Source organism: Uloborus diversus, chromosome 5 (genome assembly GCF_026930045.1).
Source record: "Uloborus diversus isolate 005 chromosome 5, Udiv.v.3.1, whole genome shotgun sequence".
Lineage (NCBI taxonomy): Eukaryota > Metazoa > Arthropoda > Arachnida > Araneae > Uloboridae > Uloborus > Uloborus diversus.
Window position 1 is genome coordinate 141,050,048 of NC_072735.1, and position 21,938 is coordinate 141,071,985.

Sequence of the window (21,938 nt, forward strand, 5' to 3'; positions counted from 1 at the left end):
AAAGTATACTTTGCTCGAAAAAAGAAGAAGAAAAAAAACAGTGCTTTCGATGCCAAGGTTTGTTTCCTACCTTGCTATCAGATGCTTCAACATGCTAGGATTTGTCGTCTTTACTCAACAAATTTGTATTTTGGCAATTTCTAAAAATCTCAAAATGGGAATAAAGCATGCTCTCAGAAACGTTTTAAACATTTGTAGTGATCCATGCAAATATCTTTCAATTTGCACTTAATTTTTGCAAACGTTTACCGACATTGGATCTCGTGATCTAATAACTATGTATTTAAGGTAGGTAATTACACAAATAGTTCACTATGTATTGACTTAATCTTGGATTTTATTCAAAACACCCTGACCACTTAATGTTATGCGACTAATACATTCTAGTCAGTTCTTCTTGAAAAAGTAATTCGCCATTTTTTTTTTTTTTTAAAGATTTACCAGAGAAGTAGTTTCAGATTAATGAAACCATAAAAATACTTTGGCACAAATTTTTAAAAAATGTACCAAATACATAAATATACTATGTTTTAATGCCTAATTTAAAAAAATGAATAACAAATTCCGCAAATCCGACCAGCACAGCAAAGAAAACAAAGTAAAAAGCCATTCATATAGCATTGTCCAAAAACACATTAAAGTATCTATGAATCCTATTCTTCACGTTATCATAAGTGAAAAGCATTTTTGCATTATATATCTACTCTTAAAGCGTACTAAATATACTTAAATCATTAGCGATTAAGTTAAAATGGATTACTTGGTTGGTACATGTTTTCATTACTGTCATTACTTGATATTATGCATTATTTAATGCATATCATAAAATTATGAATAAAGGGTTCAAAAAACCCGACTAATACACAAAGTAAACCAAGTTAAAAGACATTCCTATATCATTGTATTTAAACACGTTAAAGTATCTAGGATTCTTATTCTTTCCATTATGATAAGCGAAAAAACTTCTTGTTTTGTATGTTTATCTGTAAAGTGTACGAGATACCTCTAACTGGTTAATGGTTAAGTTAAAATGAATTACTTTGCTTGTACATAATTTCATGACTGTCATTTTTTTTATTTTATACATTACTAATGCATAACATAAAATCTATATAAATAAGATTAAGAGTGAAGAAGTGCCTGTAGAGATATATATGTATGTATTTTCCCTGTATAAATTCAGTTTACGTTGGATCTCGATTAAGTTTGCCAGAGAGGTATTTGGGCATCCAGGAAGAAATGTAGGAAGGATTCTAAACGCCAAGAAAGAACCTAACGGCTCGAATTTTAATTTAAGGACCTGAAAATGGCATTGGATAGCTCTTTTTACCGAAAATGATTATCCGATTTTTTTTATTTCAGTTTCATTCGAAAGCCCACGTAAAATACCATAGAAGTAGATTTACTTCATGCGAACTTCAAAAATGATAAACAAAAAGCATTTTCGCGTTTTATGTCAAATTATAACGTTTAGTAAATGTGTTTAACTGGTTAGAGATCAAGTTAAAATGGATTACTTCGTTAGTACATGTTTTCATCACTTTTATTGCATCCTCGGGTAACATTCGAGTTAAGACTAATTCAACGAGGAAACTCTAGATCTGTTTTCAGCTTCAGTGGTTTGCTGAGAGAATTAAACTAAATCAACTGAAAATGACCTGATATAAATGAGAGATCCGTTCAAATTACCCGGTTTAATTTCTAACAGTCAATTTTGCGACTTGCTATATGTTATTTTTTTCAGCTGAGGTATCATATTAAATTAAACATTAAAACAAATATGCGAATGTAACCATTTTAATATCTCGTTTTTTACAACCTTAAGCTTTTTCACACATTTTACCAGCATCCTTACTATTTTATTTAACATTATTAATACTATTTTTAAACATAAACAACTGAACTCTGAAGGATAAAAAGAAAGCATCAAACTGATACTAAGACAAATACAGTTGATGCATAAATGAAATATTTCAGAAAATTATCAGTCCAAAAAAAAATGTTTCAGTCAAAACGAGAAAAGGGTTATGCCAAATTTCAAAATAATATTTATCTTTTTCTCTGGAATCGATTTTTGCTTGAATGTTTCAAGGCGATTTGGTGACGTTGTAGACATTTCTTCGGTCCGTTACGTAATGATCTTTTTAAAGGTTTTATGTCGTGAAGAAAGCCTTAAAATGTTTCAGTGTTTCAGACAAGGGAACAAATTTAGTGATAACTTACAATCTTTTCGAATGTCCATTCTTCACCTTATTTCTGCTATGGAAGAAGAATAATCTGCGAAGAACAAGAGGAAATATCACGCAATACTGGTGTTTCTGATCGAATAAACTAGAAATAAGAGTTTGAACAAAATTATACCTAACGTAATTTCTTCCATTCTTAATCATAAAAGTGGAGCAGCAGTGTTTTGAAAAGAGCAATGGTGACGTCTGAAATTCAAAGAAGTGTCGTGTAGCATTTGAAATCATATTAAGAACTAATCTGCAATAAGATATAATTTATGATATGTTTCACAGGGTGACAAAAAATAACTTAGACAAACATAATACACCATAATTTTACTGCTAATTTAAAATATTACGACCAAACTTCAAAATAAATATGAATACAATATTTATTCTAATATATTTACAAATTTTCAAAGTAGCTCTCTTTAGGATTAATAAAGAGCTTTGAACGTGTCAGAAAAGTTTCGGCTCTGGGCCAACACTCACTTACTGCTATTTTATTCCAATCCTTGCATAAGGATTTCTTTTGGTCCCTTGTCTGCACAATGTATCAAACAGAATAATACATTGGTTACACATCTGGGTAATAGCTCCGGTTTCTATTCTTGACCTCCAATGAAATCCGGAAAATGTGTCTTGCACCAATCTTGAGTGCCTTTAGCTCTGTGTGCAGGTGTGCAATTCTGCTGGAAGGTTCATCTCATGTTTCCAAATAACTTTTGCGACAAAGGTAAGACAACATCTTCCAAAATGCGTTTGCGATATATTTTGTGACTAATTTTATCCCCTGATAAAAAAAAAAAGTTATATTTTCCCACTAGCACGTATCCCACCCCAAGCCATTATATAGGGTCGTTGACGCAGTTTAACAGTGCAATAAGATCTTGGAGACAAGATAGTGTGCTAAATTTCCTAAACCTTTGTCATCTGTAAAAAAATCCTTATGCAAGGGATGGGATAAAATATCAGTAAATGAGCTGCGGCCCAGTGCAGAAAAATTTGTGACACGTTTAAAACTCTGTATTAATCCTAAAGGTAGCCACTTTGAATATTTGTAAATGTATTAGACGAAATAGTGTATTCATATTTATTTTGAAGTGTGGTCGTAATATTTTCAGTAGCATTAAAGTTATGGTGTACTATGTGTGTCGAAGTTATTTATTGTTACCTTATACAACCACGAATTTTTACTTTTTTTTTCGTATTAAACTGATTTGTTTCTAAAGTAGATACTTCAATGTATCTACAATGTATATCTTAGTTGATTCAACTTTCGAATGAGCGGTTATGAGGGTGTGTTTCATGGTAGAGAAGTCAGGGTATCGTCCGGCATACTTCACACCGCCAACTCACGCGTGCGACAAGTCAACAGGCACATCAGGCACATGTGCCCCTACAATTCTCATTCCGATGAGTTCTACGTATCAGCTGTTCAGTTCATTCAGCTCAGAGGGACATTTACAAGCGTTTGCTAATACCGCTAGTAGACTAGTTGAGTCAACTCAGTTCAGTTTTAATTAGTTGTGAAATAAGTTAGGCTTATTAGAAGAAAAGTAGATTCAACTGAGTTGCCTCGTGTGAACACAATGAAAAATGCCCTTTAACTATTCGACAGGCATTTTTTGCGAAGGTTGATTCAACTAACCAGCTCGTGTGTAGGAGGCCTAAAGTTGCATTTATGTGTTGGTATTATAGTGGTTTAAGTTTAAAACAATATAATTCAAATGAAGTACGAATAGTTGCTTCTTATTAAATGAACTTTTAGGTGTACCAACGTTGTAAAGGTACACTAAAATATATTGGACGCCAGGAGAGTACAAACTTGTTCCTGAACTCTACTGCTGTTCAGTTGAGAATAGAAGTTGTGTACATATATTTACTTGTCGGTAATTGAAACAGAATGCATAATTTTATCTATTGCGGAGGAAAAACTAACTCTATAATATTTATAACAATTCTTTCGTTGATGTTTCGATGTCCTCCCATACTTTATTTATGTTTGACTCAGTAGACTTAAGTGTTAGTTATCATGAATTTTGGAATGACAATGGTGTAACTCATTTAAAGCTACTTTAAACTTAAATACGTTTACCATCCAAAAAAAAATTGATGCATAATTGTACATAAAACAGTGCCCAAGTTTTAAACTTTTTTATGAAACTTTTCCTAGTTTTCTGTGGATGTTTTGTTTTTCCGAACCATTAATTACGTAAAGCGATTTTAGAATGATTTGCACCATTTTGATTCTAACAACGACACTTTATAGATGGTTGGACAGCATATTGCCTTAACGAAACGTTTTATTCATATAATTACGTATGGACTCATAGTTTGCTTTTATAGTGACTTGCAGTCTTGTAATTGGCCAACTGCAAGTAAAAGGTACAACATATGAAAGTGATCGATATCCCGTGTTCAATTACGGAAGGAAATATCTTCGTGAAACGATTCCTTATATTTTGCCAAGAAATAAGCTTTTCATAGTTGATAGAGATACATTTAGTATGATATATGGATCTTATAACAAGATAATATTGCTTGTTTTTTTTTTTTTTCTCTCTTCTAGCACAATTTTCCTATTAGTTATACTAACATGATCTCGTCGAATGGGATGGAAGTAAATAAACATATTTTTGAGGTAAAACGTTTATTCTGAAAGTCATTTTAACCAGATCCTTGTTCAAGATTTAAATCACACAGTTTGTTTATTTATGAGTCACAGCATTTTTTTTCTCATTCAAACTAATTTCATTTATATACAGTGGCTCCCAAAAGTGTTCGTACACTTTGAAATTTTTTAGTAAAACCAAAATAACTCAAAACTGAATTCGAATATGAAGTCCAATATTTTTTCACATCATTCCTATGTCATTCTAAATACAACCCATTGGTATTTTCAAAGTATTGACGGATCTTCTTTTTAAAATGGGTCGAAAAACGAAGAGACAGAGAAATAATACGCCACAAAAGTCATCGTACATCGAATATTTTCGAATAAATTGATAATTAAAATTATCATATGCCGTTTTATTAATATTTTTGCATTGTGTTGACCCTCATAAATCATTGGGCTTTAATTTTTTGTTTACTTATTCCTTTATATTGTGCTTATTACTATAAAATCGCTGGTATTCGTAAAAAACCGCAAACACCATTCAAAATTTGAATTTTTTTCCCACAGTGGCGGTAAATTGTATTGAAATGTCTCTAAATTCATTAGTCTATTTGTTTGTATAGTAAAGTGCTTGATAAAATGCTTTAAACAAAGGAATCGGACCAAAAACAAGGTAAGAAAAGTTCAACGGGCAAAGTTGACAAAAACGTGATCGGAGATTTAAAGCTAAAAAAATTATGAAAAATACACATTTGAGTGCTGTAAAATTAGCTAAAGAGTTAAAAGAAAAATGTTACGTTTAATTTTCACCTAAACATTTTCGACAAGTTCTCTGATTAGCTGGAATAAATGGAGCCTCTTCCCGCAGAAATTTTTTGGTCGTGCGAAAAACAAAAAGCTTACACTTTTCGCCGCAAAATCAATGATAAATAAGCTAAAAACGTTTTAGAATCACGTCTTACTTACAGATAAAAATAAATTTAACATTTTTGGTTAAATTGTTGTATAACAATATGTAGAAGAAAAAATTAGGAACTTAATCTTAAGAACTTAGTTGGATCAGTTAATCAGGACGATGGAGGTGTTCTGGTGTGACGGTGCATATCAGCATCAGGACTTGGTAGTTTGGAGTTTTTTGGTGAAATAATGAACCACGCTGTTCCTTTAAATATTTTAAAAACCAATTTTGAACTCTTAGCCAAAAATTTGGTTATTGAAAACAACTTTTTTTTAATCAAGATAACGATAAGAAGCACCCGGTTTTCAACGTTTGCGTCTAGTGCCTCGAAAATTGTCCTAAAATTTAGAAAATACCCCCTCAGTCTCCAGATTTGAACTTAACGTAACGTATTTAGAGATATCCGGAGACTAGATTACGAAAATACGGCTTTAAAACGAAAATAGAGCTAGAAACATTGAGACTCGAAGTGTGGTTGAACGCTTACTCACAAATTACGCAAAAAAAAAAAAAAAAAAAAGAAAGAAAAGGAATGAAATTTATTCCCAGACGTTTAAAAGGTGTTATGAATACTGTATGATATTCTACTAATTAATAACTTAATAAAAAGTTAGATTATTCAATAATGTATAGACATTTTATAAAGTGTACGAAGACTTTTGTGAAATGAAATTTCCGGCACTTTTCGGTTTTTGATTTTTTTAAAAATAAGTTTTAATATTTTAAAAAAACTTTTCATGCAGTTTTGTTAAAAATTGACCATAGATCTTATAATTAAATACCTATTCCGAAATATTAATTCCAACCAATGGATTGGGGCTTATTTCGTTGAAAGACGTAGGTGTACGAACACTTTTGGGAGCCACTGTATGTTATACTATAAAGTCTTTTCAGTGTAATTTTCTCATATAGTATAGTGCGACCACAAAAAGTTGAGCTTTTGCTCCGCCCCGTTTTAGAACTGTCCATTTTCGTGAAGGTGCGATATGAAGAGAAAAGTTGGAACGGAATTCGCAAGTTCGTCATTTGTTCTATAGATTGAATACGTCACCTTGGAATTTAAGAAAATAGTCAAAGAAGTAAAAAGCTTTCATTTTGCGCGGTCAAGGCAGTTGTCTCATTGTACAGGTCAAATTCTACGTAAGGGGGTGGGTCTTGGTTTTACTCCTTTCAGCAACCATTGGTGAGAAATAACAAAGCCCCCGATGATTAATTACACTGCTGTGTGCAGGTAAAGGGCAATAACTGCGAATTTTTCATTTTTCGTTTTTTTTGCATTTTTGTCATCTATTGTACGTTATCTTTACGGTACAAGCTCGCTTATTTGGCTTCCGCTGAAAAAAAGGCGCGAAAAAGACGTCTAATTTCAACATTTCCCTTTTGTTAGTATAAAATCAAAAACGCGTTTCTTTAAATATCTCGAAAACTCATTTCTGCAGATACTGCCGTTTACCTGCACACGGCAGTACAATTGAAAATTGGCTCGAGTAGGGTTGCAGTAAAGAATGCATGGCTTGTCATTTTTATTTTCTCTCAAACTCAACGCAGTTATTGCCGCAACTAAAATTTTTCAGGTCTAAATAATCACATAAAGAAAATATACCAGGAGTAAGTTTTTTTTTGTTCATATTGCCAAAATGTTGCCAAACAATAAAAAATGGTACGTGTACTTTCTTTCTTCGCTACCTATTTTAATGATTGACAAGGGAAATTTGTTCGCGATCGGATTATGTCTACGTTTCTCCTTACTGAAACAAAATAGGGGGTAAACATATTTGATTGCATGCATGCAAAACAACAACAGCATTCTCCGTTTCTTAAGATAAGTATAGTCAAGTGTCTATGCTTAGGACTGCACCCTTAGTGGGGACATTTTATCACATTTTATTTTAAGGGCTTCTACATTTCTCAGTATTGCACCAATATAAATGAATTGTGGAGTGGAATAAAAGTTATCTTTTGAGGTTATTTGAGTTAAACATCAATGCTTCAACCTAATGGGTAAATTTATTAATTTAAAATTTTCGGAAAAATATGATATTATTAAAATGATTTTGGACACCTACTTTAATTGCATATAGTCAGTTTGTGTAATTATACTTTTAGTCCGCTATGTACATGTTTTTATTTGTGTACATTCATTTCCACTGAACTTATTAAGTTCAGTGGAAATGTGTTGAATTAAGTTATTACTAAATTCAAGAAGTGACAAATGCGCTCCAAGAATGGCAGGTTGCCCTAAACTTGGGTATAGGAGGAACTAAAAAGAATATTGAGTAAATAAATTGTATATTTGTAATAAGAAAACAGAACTTAGTCAAAATATTAAAATTGTACACGAGTATTCTGATGACAATAAATATGTCATATCGTTACTCCACGGAAAAAGTCATAAGAAGAAAATTGAATTTCGTCGCAGAACAAAAAAAGTTTTGCGAAATAAATTTAAATGTTGGTTCTACTGATCTTTAAATTCAGATGATGATATGAATTTATTTGCTGCGTTTTATTGTATCCATAATGAAGGAATGGAATGCGAAAATATATGCAATGAAGAGCGTATTTGGTTGTGATTGAGCTGTATGAAGAATTATTAAATTGTTAAGTCACGACAAATATTTATATGCTTCCGAATGTGGAGGGGAACGTAGAGACATTACTTTCAAAATAATAAATAAGGCGGGAAAGTAGTCAATTATTTTAAAAGGAAATATACATTTAGAAATTTGTTTTAAAAAACACTACTCATATATGTAATGTTTATTTTTTCTTTAATTAGTTTTTCAAAAGAGCATTTGTTTAAACTGATAAAAAGATGTTCCCATTTAAATTAATTGCTAAATACGTAGGCTGTTCAATAAGTAATAAGACTAATTTTACTGCTGCGAAACCACTCATCAGAATGTTAATTCCTGTATCATGAAAAATTTCTGTTGTCTGTGTTAACAAAAGCTACCGATAGTTGGCGCGTACAGACTCATGTTCCTGAGTATCACGTGATTGAATTGAATCATGCTAGCGGGCGCCTGCAAGACGCAGCCGGTTGTCAAAATGTACTTGGGACTAAGTTATGCGATTCAAATTTTTGTCTGCCAAAATCAGCATCGAACATCTTTGATATAAGGGAAGTTTTCAACGAAGAAGCAATGTTTAGAGTCCGTACTTATTGCTGGCTTAAAGCTTTTCTGGAAACCAGGCAAAATGTGGAAGATATTGAACGTGAGGGACAACCTTCAACGTCCGTCACAGAGACAAAGATTAACACTGCTGCTATTATCATCAAGGGGAATCAAAAATATTTTACACCAGTGATTTCTGGCTGTTACTTTAACTTAAGCAGAGATTTCTTGGCAAACATTTTTAAAGCAACAAAGTATGTCGAAACTCTGCGCATGCGGTTTTGAATAAGCTCTCACAAACTTATCGTTCACAAGTTTTTAAGAAGTGGACAGAACATTGGAATAAATGCATTTAGTCCCTCAGAAATTATTCTTAACAAAACCATGTAAATTATGACGATTAAAGTTGTTCTGTATTTTTTATAAATTTTGTCTTATTACTTATTGAACAGCCCTCCTGCATAAAAGAAAAATCAAAATGTCAAGCATCCGAAATAACATAGTATCTCTAACCTTGAATGAAGACTTTTTTTGATTTTATTTTTATTGAGACTTAAATACACATCTAAACCTTTACCTGGGTAAGTACGAAGTCTCTTCGTTAAAATGGGAGACTTTTTTTTAGCTAGAAAACTATACTGATCAATGGTGAAAGACTTGACTGCATAGTATCTACAGATTTTTTATTTGATAATTTATTTTTAATGCCTTTATTTTTAAGTTAGACATTATCCAATTTTAACAAATTAATGCCAAGTAGAAAAAAATAAATATAATAATATGTAGCGTAAATAATATACTCAACTTGTATTTTCATGTGTGTGATTTTTATTGTCGTACACTCCAAATTTCGCAGTAAACAACAATGATGATGTTACAAACAAACCATTCCCAGATCATTCGTACCAATTTTTTTTCAAAAAATCATTACGACAGCAATATGTTCCGTAAAATTTTACTCTTCCATTCCTTGATAACAGTTTTTACTGCAATAAATTTGAGCCAAACTGAAAGTGGCAATCCGTGCTGTAATTCCACGCCCAAAAACAGATCGATTGTTATTCTTGGTGCGGTTAAGCGCCAATGAGTTTCGCAAAATATGTATGCGTCTTTTCTTTCTTTGGGGTTCGTTTGCCTCAGTAATAGCATCTACATGGTGTTTGCAATCATTAATAATTAATAATCTTTTTTGAAACACGAAACTGTGGTTTCTGATGATAAAATATGTTTTTACATAAGGAACTTAACAAAAATACCCTGAAGTACATTTGAAAATGTTTCGTTCCTAGTAGAATGCTGAAGCATACGTATTTCATAAATTCTATCATTAATGCAAAGTAAAACTGTTACATAGTTTTCTTAACCAGTAATAACAATACGTAACAATTTTTTAGTAAAATGTGAGCAAGAATCTAAATTATAGAAGACATATTTCCCAAGTTGAGGAAAGCAGTATTAATGTTTTAGAACTACTGTTACGGTTTCCTCAAAATCTGTCAGCTTTAAATTATTATTGAAGCATTGCAAAATTCACAAATTACTTTCTGCAACAACTTTTTAAAAAGCTCTTTTCGTGGCATTGCTGTAAATTTTGACTATAAATAACAACATTTTTGTAAAATTTGATATGGTAACTAAATTATAATGGCAAGTAAATGTGTTTTCGACTAACATAAACTGAGATTTATATTGTTGATACAAAGTATCTCTGAATAAACCTATATGAGTACATTTGTCAGTCGAATAACACTGACTTTAACAAATTCTATTAGCTCTCACCAGGTCTCAGTTCAGTAATTTTATGTTCTGAGTGCAATACTGTCATATCATGTAGTTCCTAAATATTCAAGTTTATTAAAACATAACATTAAATATGGTTTAAAATTATTTACATAAGTGCAAAAACTAGTCTCTAGAAGTTTGAAACAGCGTTCCCCCTTTTTTCCCAGTTTTGACGACAATTATAAACGTGTAATATGAATTATTGAATTATTCAGTTTAAGAAACACCCTGCCACACAGCTGCGGGAAGAAAAAGAGCTTTTTTTGGGGGGGGGGGGGGGGGGGGGGGGGGGGCTGAGCGGCGTGGTTGTAAAGCGTTGCCCTTTTGTGCCGTAACCTTGACTTCCGACCCACAGTGGTCTGTCGGTCGATATCCGAGATTCAAAAAAAAAAATCGTTAGGTTTTATGTCATACAATTATGCGTTATGTAAAAAATCCCTTAAATATTCAGTTGGCTTTGAATTCCCTCGACATAATTGAATCACTAGTGCAGTTTTCTATCGAATATAGACCAGGCGTTTCCATCTGGTGGAAAACTAGATGTCAAAATTATTTGTGCATTTGAAATTTGCTCCTAAATGGTGGGCATGAAAGACTGGATTTTATGTCGGGGTATTGCACTAAGTCTTCAAAAGATTAAGTCGCCTAACTTAGCTTTATTGTAATTTTTTATTTAATTTCCGCTAAAAATAAAACACAGGAAAGAGAAAACGTCAAACTCCGACCCATTCCCTATCGAGTTTCTTCAAATATCTCAGAAACTTATTTCTGCAGATACTGCGCTTTACTTGTTAACGGCAGCCAACTGTCAAGTATTTGAAAGTTTAACCACGTTAAGAAAAATATATTTTCTGAAATACATATAAATGCTCTATTTATTTTATTTGAAGTTTTTGTATAATGTGTGAGAGATTAAAGGTAGTTTTAAAGCCTCTGCATATATACTTAAAAAAGTAGAAATAAAATAATTGAAAATGTAGTGAAATCTCAGCTCAAGCTCTGTATTTTAAATGAAAAACAAGCATACGGGAAATGAAAGCAAGTAAATAAATAAATAAAATAATACATTTTAATATTTTGGTTGTTTTAATGCAAGTTTCAGGTCATTCTAAAATCATGTGCACCCAGTGTCCCCTGTCAATTCCACTCTTTAAAAAAAACTATTTCAACAGTAAATTAGTTCAATTACGTCTATGGTGGTTTTTTCTTCATTTCGAAAACCATTTTCAGCCTTAAATGTATATTAATTGGTCATTCCATGACAGTTCATATATTTCATTAAAGAGTAAAAATTTTAAAGGGTAATGATGAAACTTTTTCTTAAGAAATCATACATAAGTTTGTAATATGTATGTAGATCAGAAAAAAAAATCATTGATGCGTAAAAAGTATTATTTTTAAGGAAATATATGAGGTGTTACGCACGGGACAAAATAACCGCTTTTCGTAGTATGACCCTAATGCTTGTTACGAAAAGTTTTGAAATAATTATCTAGATGTAGAAAACGTTTATCTTAAGTGTAAACTTTAAGTTAATGTAGGAATGAGATTCTTTGAAAAGGTTTATTAATAATTTAAATAACAAATTTGATTAACTTAATTACTTTTGCAATCAATGTAAATAAAATTTTCTTAACTTTACAAATGATTAATTGAAACTGCTGTTTTACACCCAAGAATAATGTTTCTATTTTTTTTTTAAGTCAAAAGAATAACAGAATAGCAAAAATTTTGAGAATGAAAATAATTATAATTTGTTTCAAGCAAACAGGTTTTCTAAGTAAAGCCAGACATCATATTACTTCCTTTGTTTCGTGGCTTTTAACCTTAAATAATCATCACTCTTTCCGTTTTTCCATTAGGTTCGTGCATTACACTTTAGTTAGTATACGTTCATGAAAATATTCATAAATAAATAAATAAATAGAATAAATAAGTATGTATAAATAAATATGTTACATTCGCAATAAATCTTAGTTTTAAATTTGAAATTTACGTAATAACAGTTCTTACAGATGAATTAAGTGGTTGTTTCTACTCCATTAGGAATTCTATTAGTTCATTGTTTTTATTTCAGAGAAAAATATTTAAAAAAAATGAAAATTTTTGAAATCGTTGAAATTATCAAATGAAAGAAAACAAATATTGTCCCTAAATCGAACATTACTGTTTCACTAAGTTTCTTAGACGCGAAGTACAACATTCACTAAACGCTACGTAACTGAACCTCCCCCCCCCCCCAAAAAAAAAACAATACACGACCACAATGTTTTGTTTCTATTTAGCCGACGATCAACTACATAGTGCGGAAATAGAATTGAACAAAAAAATCATTTCAAGAAATGTCCACCACTTACATGTCAGAAAATGACACAATTCGGATACATCTATTCGGAAATATCTTTTCTTTAGCATAAACATGAACCCCGGCCTTCTTGTGGATCGTCGGATCCTTGCTTTTATTCGATTTGTGAGACTGAGTGTAGCCTTCACTTGCCTAACGTTCCGATTTGTATTCCGTCTGTATCCAGCTGGCATTCCAGTATAGACGAAATGCATTCGAAGTTGATGTTAGTGAAATATGATCGTTGTGTAATAAAATGCTCTTTCTGTTGGATGATGGCTCCAAGAAATGCAAAAGCTTTTCCAAACATATTTTGTTCTTTTGGTGAAAGAAAAAAAAGATGCTAAGTCAAAGATATTTGAATGAGCTTTTCTGCATTTTATAATGTATTAGGCATCATTTTTCATTTTAATCCCGGAAATGGACGAAATTGTTTTTGTATACAAATTTACGTAACTAGCTGACCCGTGCGACGTATTCGTGCTTGACAAGAGGTACTTCAAGTATCAGTTTTTTTAAAGGTAATTTTTTGAAAAACAGCCGCAGCGTGAGTTATTTGTTCATTTTTCACCGATAGCAGTGAATCATATATTAATATTCTTTACTTGTGTAGTTTTCTGAAGAACTAATAAAGCACCTCCCCATCCTCCTTTTCCAGAAAAACACCCTTAAAAAATATTATCCATGATACTGCAATTTGTCATGATAAAACCAACCTTTTCTTTTTGATTTTAATGCAGAAGAACAACTGTGGTTTAGAATCTTACAATGAATTTAGAATATATATTTTCGGAAAGTTTTTATCAAGTTTAATTTGAGGAAAAGAAATCTTTCAAAAACAACAGAATCCATCGTTGCATCAAACCCACGATCTTTGTGTTTTTAGCACGACATTTTAATCAACTGAGCTAGTTGATCATTCCGAAGAAGCGCTACTTAAAAAACAATAAAAAAACGGAATAAACTGATTTTTTGACAATCCACACTATTGGGAGTTGTATGTTTATTTTTCGCCAAAAGCGGTGAACAAAATCTTTAAAAGGATGACTTACTTATAAAATTTGATGAATTAGCAAGATACGGCATCATCACAAAAAGCACCTTTGAGAAACTAAAAGGACTAAAACACAGAAATTGTTAGTTATTATTGTCGTAGTAATGCATTATTGATATGTGATATGCATGCTACGTTTGAATCATAGAGCAGTATTTATCTTGTTTGAACCGTAAAAATTAGTATGATTGTACGTTGTAATGAATAATAGTTTACTCTATTTTTTTTTAAATTATTTATTATTCTTTAATGTTTCAAGCGTTTTTGTAAAGTAAATATTTTTTATTTACTTTTAAAAAGATTCATTTTGTTAAAGATACGTTTGTTAAAAAATTCTTACAATCGCTTATGAATGACTCGTTCATCTGAAATGATGTTCCTAGTGTTGTGCTTAACAAAGAGTTGGGTCAGGTATTGAATCCAAGAAAATATACTGTAAAATTACCCACGATTTGAACTGTCAAGTAAGTCTACTGACGAATTTAGATGATTTTCTCGACATTACAAGAGGATATTTTCTATATCACCAACACCATACCTAATCTTAATTATTTTGAACTGTTACAAATTAAAAAAAATAAAAAAACATTCATGAAAAAAACTGGACTGATTTTTATAATATATGGAGCTTAACTTGTGCCTCATATAATTATAATCAGCAAATGTGTTCCAAAAAGTAATAATTATTATTTTTATTTTCAGGTAAAATGTCCTGTTTCCTCATAAACACCGGCAAACTTTGTTCCATCGGTCTTCTTTTGTGCCATGGTTGGATATATGAAAGGAACAACTTTGTGGTTTAAAAACATGATCTTTTTGCATAAAAAGGGGTATTTATAAATAGTTTAACTTTTATATGTAATGATTCAACCAATTAGTAAGTGGATGGATTAACCAACCGCTTTTCTCTTTTGCCTAGTTTCAATCTAATAAGGATCAGTGACGTGCGGTCCGCCTAAGCAAACCAAGCAGTGCTTGGGCAAGCAAAAAATAAATTTTCATTTCTCATTTGTATTCTCATAATTTACAGAAAGTATGAACTATAAGTTTTTCTCTCGTCTTGACTTTAACTGATAATGAGTTTAAAAAATAATTATTAGTCGATCAAATGGGGACTTTCCGAGAAGACGTATGTCCTGGCAAAGAAAGGGAAATCTACACAACACCCCATGCATGGCAAAAAATGATGGACGCCGTTGCTAATATGCATTTCTAATGTATTTTTCAAGTAAAGTTTTTGTATTTCATATTTGTTTTTCTGCATAAAAAATGTTCTGTACAACATGACAGTTACTCGAAATAACAGGATTTACTTAGAAAACACAGATATACTACCAAAAGCATTAGTAATAATATGAAGACAATTGGAAATTACAGCTGCTTGGCACTTGCTGGGGACACCGCACGTGCCTGATAAGGATAAACATATGGAAAAATCCTGTTTTGTATTTTAAGCAGAAAAAGGCATCACTCGAGCGCAAATAAGCCTTGATTAAAGAAAACATCACCTTTTTTTTCATTTTAAAACAATTCTCATATGCAAATCTTCATATAGATGTTTAAAGAGCAGTCATTAGTATATTGTTTCCTTTTCTTATTTTGTTTAGTAAAGTATCTAAAAAAAAGTTAAAGAAAATCGAAATTGGAATAAATATTTCCTTATTTAATAATAATGCTCACAAATAGGATTTTTTTTTTTTGCATAAAAACGCAAACTTCATAAGTAGGTTGAGTTTACAATTTTTCGATTTACTTATTCACACTATTTGTTTCACTTCAGCATTGTTACAAAAAATATTTCTAGACACTAATACTGTCATTAACGCAAAGTTTTTCTTTGTTCTTTATCTCTCCCGTGTGTCACAAAATTAGGTTTTTCATTGTTCATATTTAAGGCGTCAAACGCTGTTTAGGTAATAAGCCATCATCGCTATTATTATTTTTCGTTTATTAAGGATTACAAGATATTTTGTAGCTGTCAAACGAGACAAAAGATTACGACTAACCTTTTACTTGGTGTACTTGATGTTGCACAGCTTCTGGTATATTGTAATATCGACACTGAAATAGATTGTATGAAATGCATAACACATATTAAAGCGTATTCTTGCAATGATTCAGCTTTTTTTCGGTTCACTGAAGTTGAAGAACTTAAAAGTGATGTTTCATTTTTATTGCAATAAGTTTTACATTTTTTTAAAATTTTTTGCGATATGGAAAATGTAGAATGTTTCATTTTCTAAGACTAACGATTTCGCATTTTCTATCAGTGTTTTTACATTCATTGTTTTTTTTTTGAATAATCTGATATATTACTGCATTAGTTAAGTAAAATACGGCAATTGCAATTTTCAGTACACAATTATGAAACATAAAATCATGCACATATCGTCGCCTTACAGCAACAACATCAAACATATGTAATACGAGTTATAAATAAATGAGGTAAGAACATGTCAAACAGTTTTCAAGACATTGACATTATTTTAAAATTTTGTTAGCATATCAGCGACATATACGTAGCAACAACTGTAATTCCGTAATGAGTTCAGGAATAAAATTTTGAAATTCATTTAACTATTTTTAATTCATCTGAAACGATTACACTTTCTTTAAGGTCTCTTACTTCTTTCTTTTGCGCTGTAACTATTGGATTCGTTGCCAAAACATATCTCTGCCAACGACTAGGAATTGTTAAATAATAATCAAAATACAATTCTTCAAATACATTGATAAATATGTAACTGCGTGTTAGTTTCCTTTTTTATAGTTCGTACATAGACGCTGCTTGATTTCAGGTAACATATTTCTTCAGAACTAATAATATTTTGCTGCGTAAAGAAATATTATGTATAGTACACGAAAACATTATTCTTGAAAACAACGGATGTCAAACAGTCAGTGATTACACCGCAGAACTTGAGAATTCCTACATTTGTATTTATATACATAATTGTTCTAGTCTAGACTATAACAATCACTACTACACAGTGCGCTGGGAAATATTAAGAAATCACTCGTAAAGGTGTTTATAGCAAGTTGCCTAGAACGACAAGGCGTTGTTAAATTTTATTGATATCCAAATAGTTCACCACTGCTTGTGAATACACAAATGTCATCATAATAATGATTAGCAAGATGTATTTTGTCCCTAAAGATAATTCATTATTCATACTCGGGTCATTAAACCTAACAGACTTTAGGGAATTTATTCAGTACGTAAAGTTTCATTCCATGACTGATAACAGACTGCTAACTACAAATCTGATAAAGTTTGACACATACATTATAAGAAAGTCATTCAGGCGAATTTAAAGACACTAATATAAATAAATCATTTTTTAAGGGGTCTAATGACCTTTAACCTTCAAATTTTTCAACTTTCTGGGAAAAAATATATGTTATACATAATTTAATTCTGAAAAATTTGATACCTTTTTTGTTACCATACGCAAAGAACTTTTCTAGTTATTGTAAAATAAAGAGGTTTTTGATTAATAGCAGCTGTTTAAGATTCTTTTTCTCAAGTGCAGGTTTCTTGTTTTGCGTGCGTAATATCTTAAAGTTTCTTATATATTTTAGTAAAACTTTTTATGCATGTTTGTCTGGTTAAAAAAAATAAATAAATTTAGGTCCAGATCATAAAATAAACTAGACAATTATACATTAAAAGTTTTACGAAAATATATGAGAAATTTTCTGAGATATCACGCACGTAAAACGAGAAACGGGTGAAATCTGCACCTGAGAAAAAGAGCCTTAAACAGCTGATGTTTACATAAATCTCTATGGGGAAAGGTTACGCATTTTTACGATAACTTGAAAAGATTTTTGCGTATGGTAATAAAGAAGAAATCAAATTGTTCAGAATTTAATTATGCATAACATATATTTTTTCCAGAAAGTAGAAAATTTTGAAGGTTAAAGGTCCTTAGACCCCTGAAGCTATATTTAACAGTTGAAATAAATCATTTAAGTGAATAAAGAGTCAAATAGTCAAAACGGAACCTAATTTTCACATAATTTGAAAACAATAGAGGAAATCAAGATGTATTGCATGTTTATTGCAATATTCGAATGTAGAATTTTCATCACAATGAACAAGAAGCAAATGAGTATATTTCTTGCTTTCAACCTAAACTATTATTTTAAACTATTTTTAAGGTAAGCTAAATTCTTTACTGCAGGATAGTTTTTTTTTTCTTCTTCTTTGTGATCTATAAGTTATCATACAGGCAAATTTCTTAAAATTAATTCTATATTAATTCTATGGTATACATCACTTTAATTGGATTATTCTAGATCCTTTTCAAAATCTCTTATATTTTCAAAAATAAATGATGACTTTAAAAACAAAATGCAAATTATGTCTTATTTTGTCTTCTAGTTTCCTGTATATTCTCTCAAAGTTATGATTTAAGCTTGTTATTTCAAATTTCTGTTACTTATATTTACTTTATTTTATTTCGTTATATTATTGTTTATTTTATTTTTCTTTTGTTCATTACACTTATTTGAAATTATTTTTTTATGTTTTGCTTATTTCTCTTTGTTTTATGTTTCAGATTTTATTTCTTTGGGAGATCTCCAAGAAACAGCACTTAAATATTAATTATTCTGTAAAACAACATGTCTCATGTTTACATAAACGTTTTCTTTTGTATTGTAATCAATAAATAGCATTTTGATTAATTATTGTTACTAACAAACAAAATAAAATGCATTTCACATTGCACATAAACAAAAATGAGCAACTTCACAGCAAATATTTTTTGCGTTTAATTTTGAATTAAAAATAATAATTAAATTCCGAAACAGTTTTGTGTTCTTATATTCGTACTGTTGTGGGCAGGGCTATTTAAGTATTTTAAATCTAGCTGTACAATTTCGGACCACACAATAAAAACCATATTAAGAGAATTTTTCAAAGTAGCGCATAAAATATTGGGACAATAATTTTATTTGCAAAACTTTTTCTTTTGTAAATAAGGAATAAAAACATGTTTCTCAGCTTAATTGGTAGTTGTAACTTTCTTCTATCCAGTTTAAGAAAAAAAAATGCCTAGAAAAGGTACTTATCCACCGGTTGAGTGGTAAATTCACTCGAATGGGGCACTTTTTTTTTCATCTCCATCAAAAAAAAAAAAAAAAAAAAAAAACTGATTCCGAACTATAAACGTTCTCCAAAAATTTTTTTAAACAATTCCATGTATGTTATAAAATATATTTACTGTCATGTGCCGACTGCTGTAATTTTCAACGATAATATGAATTATTTAATTGGTATGAAAATTACGCGTACCTGTTTATTTACTAGTCGGCCTACCCTAGTTATAGTAAAATAATATTTGCGTAAAATCTGTGTTAATTCAAAGCAGTACGCCGAAAATTCATTACCAATTCGGAGAGCCGACAATTTTCTATTTTGATTAGTGTTATATCATGGTGTCGTCTTTATAATTACAATTATTTTTCATTTTTTTTCACAACCACTAAAAAGAACTCTGTCACTTCCGTACTCCAAAATTTGCGGATCAGAATTAAAGAATCCTCGTATTAATAGTTTTACTTCAAAAACAATAATATAGTGTGTTGAAATTGAGGTTAATATATTAGACACATGTAAGAAATACATGTAATTTACTGAAGATAATAATTAACTGTAGTTATCAGTTAGAATACAAAACATATTTTCCTGAAAACAAAGTTAACCCACGCCAACTCACACTTTGTCAACACTGTACAGTTTTTTTGAGCAATCACGATTGCTAATTGCTTTCACTTGACCGTCTTTGACGTCCTTTTTCAACCCCACAGCCCTCTGCAGGCCAGCAGGCCAACTCCGGCGCTACTCCTCTGGTCCTGAGCACTGTCCCCCGGTAGTCGCTGCTCCTGGTCGGTGGCGTCCGTGTCCGAGACACACGCACACTCATACCCACACATACACACACACACGCGCCTTTACACACATACACACACGCCAACGTGCATATACACAGGTCTACGCACACACACACACACACACAAGCCTACACATACATAACTATACACACGTAACCGCCCAAGAGGAGGGACAGGAACCGTTTCTAGAAACAAGCGAGTGTGGTAGTAACTAATGAGTAGGGTCCTGTCGCAACTCGTGATTGCAAAATACATAATTTGAATCCAAACTTTTAAAATTCAAATTAATTTTAAAAATTTGAAAGTTTTTTTTTTTTTTTTAATGTTAAGTGCTAATGGAAAAACCAGCGATTCGTAGCTGATTTTTACATAAAAGTTCTAAACCGAGAATTTTTGGAACAACCCATTTCTTTTCAATTCCTGTAAACACTGGGATTTTCTTAGAACGGGCTCGCCTTTAATGCACGCGAGTTCTGATGTCAGTAAAATTCTTGGAACGGAAAACGTAGTTGGGATCATTTCAAATGCATTAATTAGATGACTTTGGGGTACCTTAGGTAAGACAATTGTATGGTTTTCGTCAAACCATCAACTGTATATAGTGGCTGCGTTCGAGTTTGTTCCGACTAAAAATTTTACCAAATGTTTCTCTTCTTTGTCTTAAAACGTAGTTAAAAATAAAACGTGCCAACAGGAAAACTATAGAGAGCAAAGCACGCCAGATGCTAACACTTAAATTCTCTGCTTTAACTCTTTGAGGGAAGACTCTCCATAAAGCCTTATTTATTTCTCCCCTGAAATTTTTCAAGAAATGGATCTCAGAACTTTACCAGAGTCAGCTTTAAGATACAGCTCATTCAAGTATTTTTTTAAGTGCTTGCTTAACATTCGATTAAACTACCTTTATTTAAATTTCAACTCGAGAAATGTAGATTGTGTTAGAGAAGTCAATGTATAGTTTTTATGATCATAAATGAACACGTTATATCATAGTTGTATTTGAAATATATTAATTATGCTTTAAAAATACAGTATGTATAAGAGTATTAACATTACTAATAATAATCGTTTGCACGGAACTTCCAAACTTTGTTTTAGGTTTAACTGAATTACCATATTTAAATGATTAAACTTTTTATGCTTTACGTTTTCCTCCAGTTCATGCAATTTGAGAAAATAAACATATAAGAAATAGATCCAAAGTTGTTAAACGAATTTTTGTCCTGGTTACCATGCTTCATTTTTATAATTACTTGCTAATTTTTGAATTTTAATCCCTAGAAAATATGTTACTTTCCTCAATAGCATGTTCCGCATCAAACTGCACTCATTATAAAAGTTTGTAATGATTAGTACCTGCACTTTCTAAAAGTCTTATCGCACACATTCCCCTGTTTAATCTTCATCAGTAAATATACATTTTTCGCTGGACAAGTTCCAAAAAAATGTGTGATTAATTATATGAGTGTTTTAAAAGGATAGGTAAGCACAAAATATTTAAATAAGTAAATAAAAAAAGATTATTTATCGAACCGAGACGAAGAAATTTAAATTAGTGACGGTAATGTAAGTGACAAAAAATAATGTATTATGTAATAGCCCTTAAACTATTGAGATACCTAACTAAAAGTAAGAATTATTTAATTACTGGATCAGGTTCCAAAAATGCATGTACTTTTGATGACCGTGTGAGTTAATCATGTTTTGATGAGAAGGGTAAAAATTACTTATTTAACTGAAAAAGTTGTCAATATTACACTTACTTAAAAAAAAAAAAGTAAAAGTCTGCTATATATTGTTTGAGCATTATCAAAATATCCCTTTGAGAAAGCAATCCGTTGTTAAGTAGAAAAGCAGATATGCATTGTTACCTTTCCAGCAATTAAAACTAATGCGCAAAATTACAATTTCGAAAACAATTATTCGTTACGAAAC

The 21,938-nt window shown here is 31.1% G+C and overlaps 1 long non-coding RNA gene across 1 annotated transcript in view; it reads left to right on the forward strand.

The window, feature by feature from the left end:
• LOC129222390 (uncharacterized) overlaps positions 1-18,789 on the forward strand; it is a 203,763-nt gene extending 184,974 nt beyond the window's left edge. The window contains exons 2-3 of the long non-coding RNA XR_008580585.1: positions 14,805-14,932; positions 18,668-18,789. This is a non-coding gene — a long non-coding RNA (uncharacterized LOC129222390). The remainder of the gene's footprint in view (positions 1-14,804; positions 14,933-18,667) is intronic.
• Positions 18,790-21,938: the final 3,149 nt, after the last annotated feature.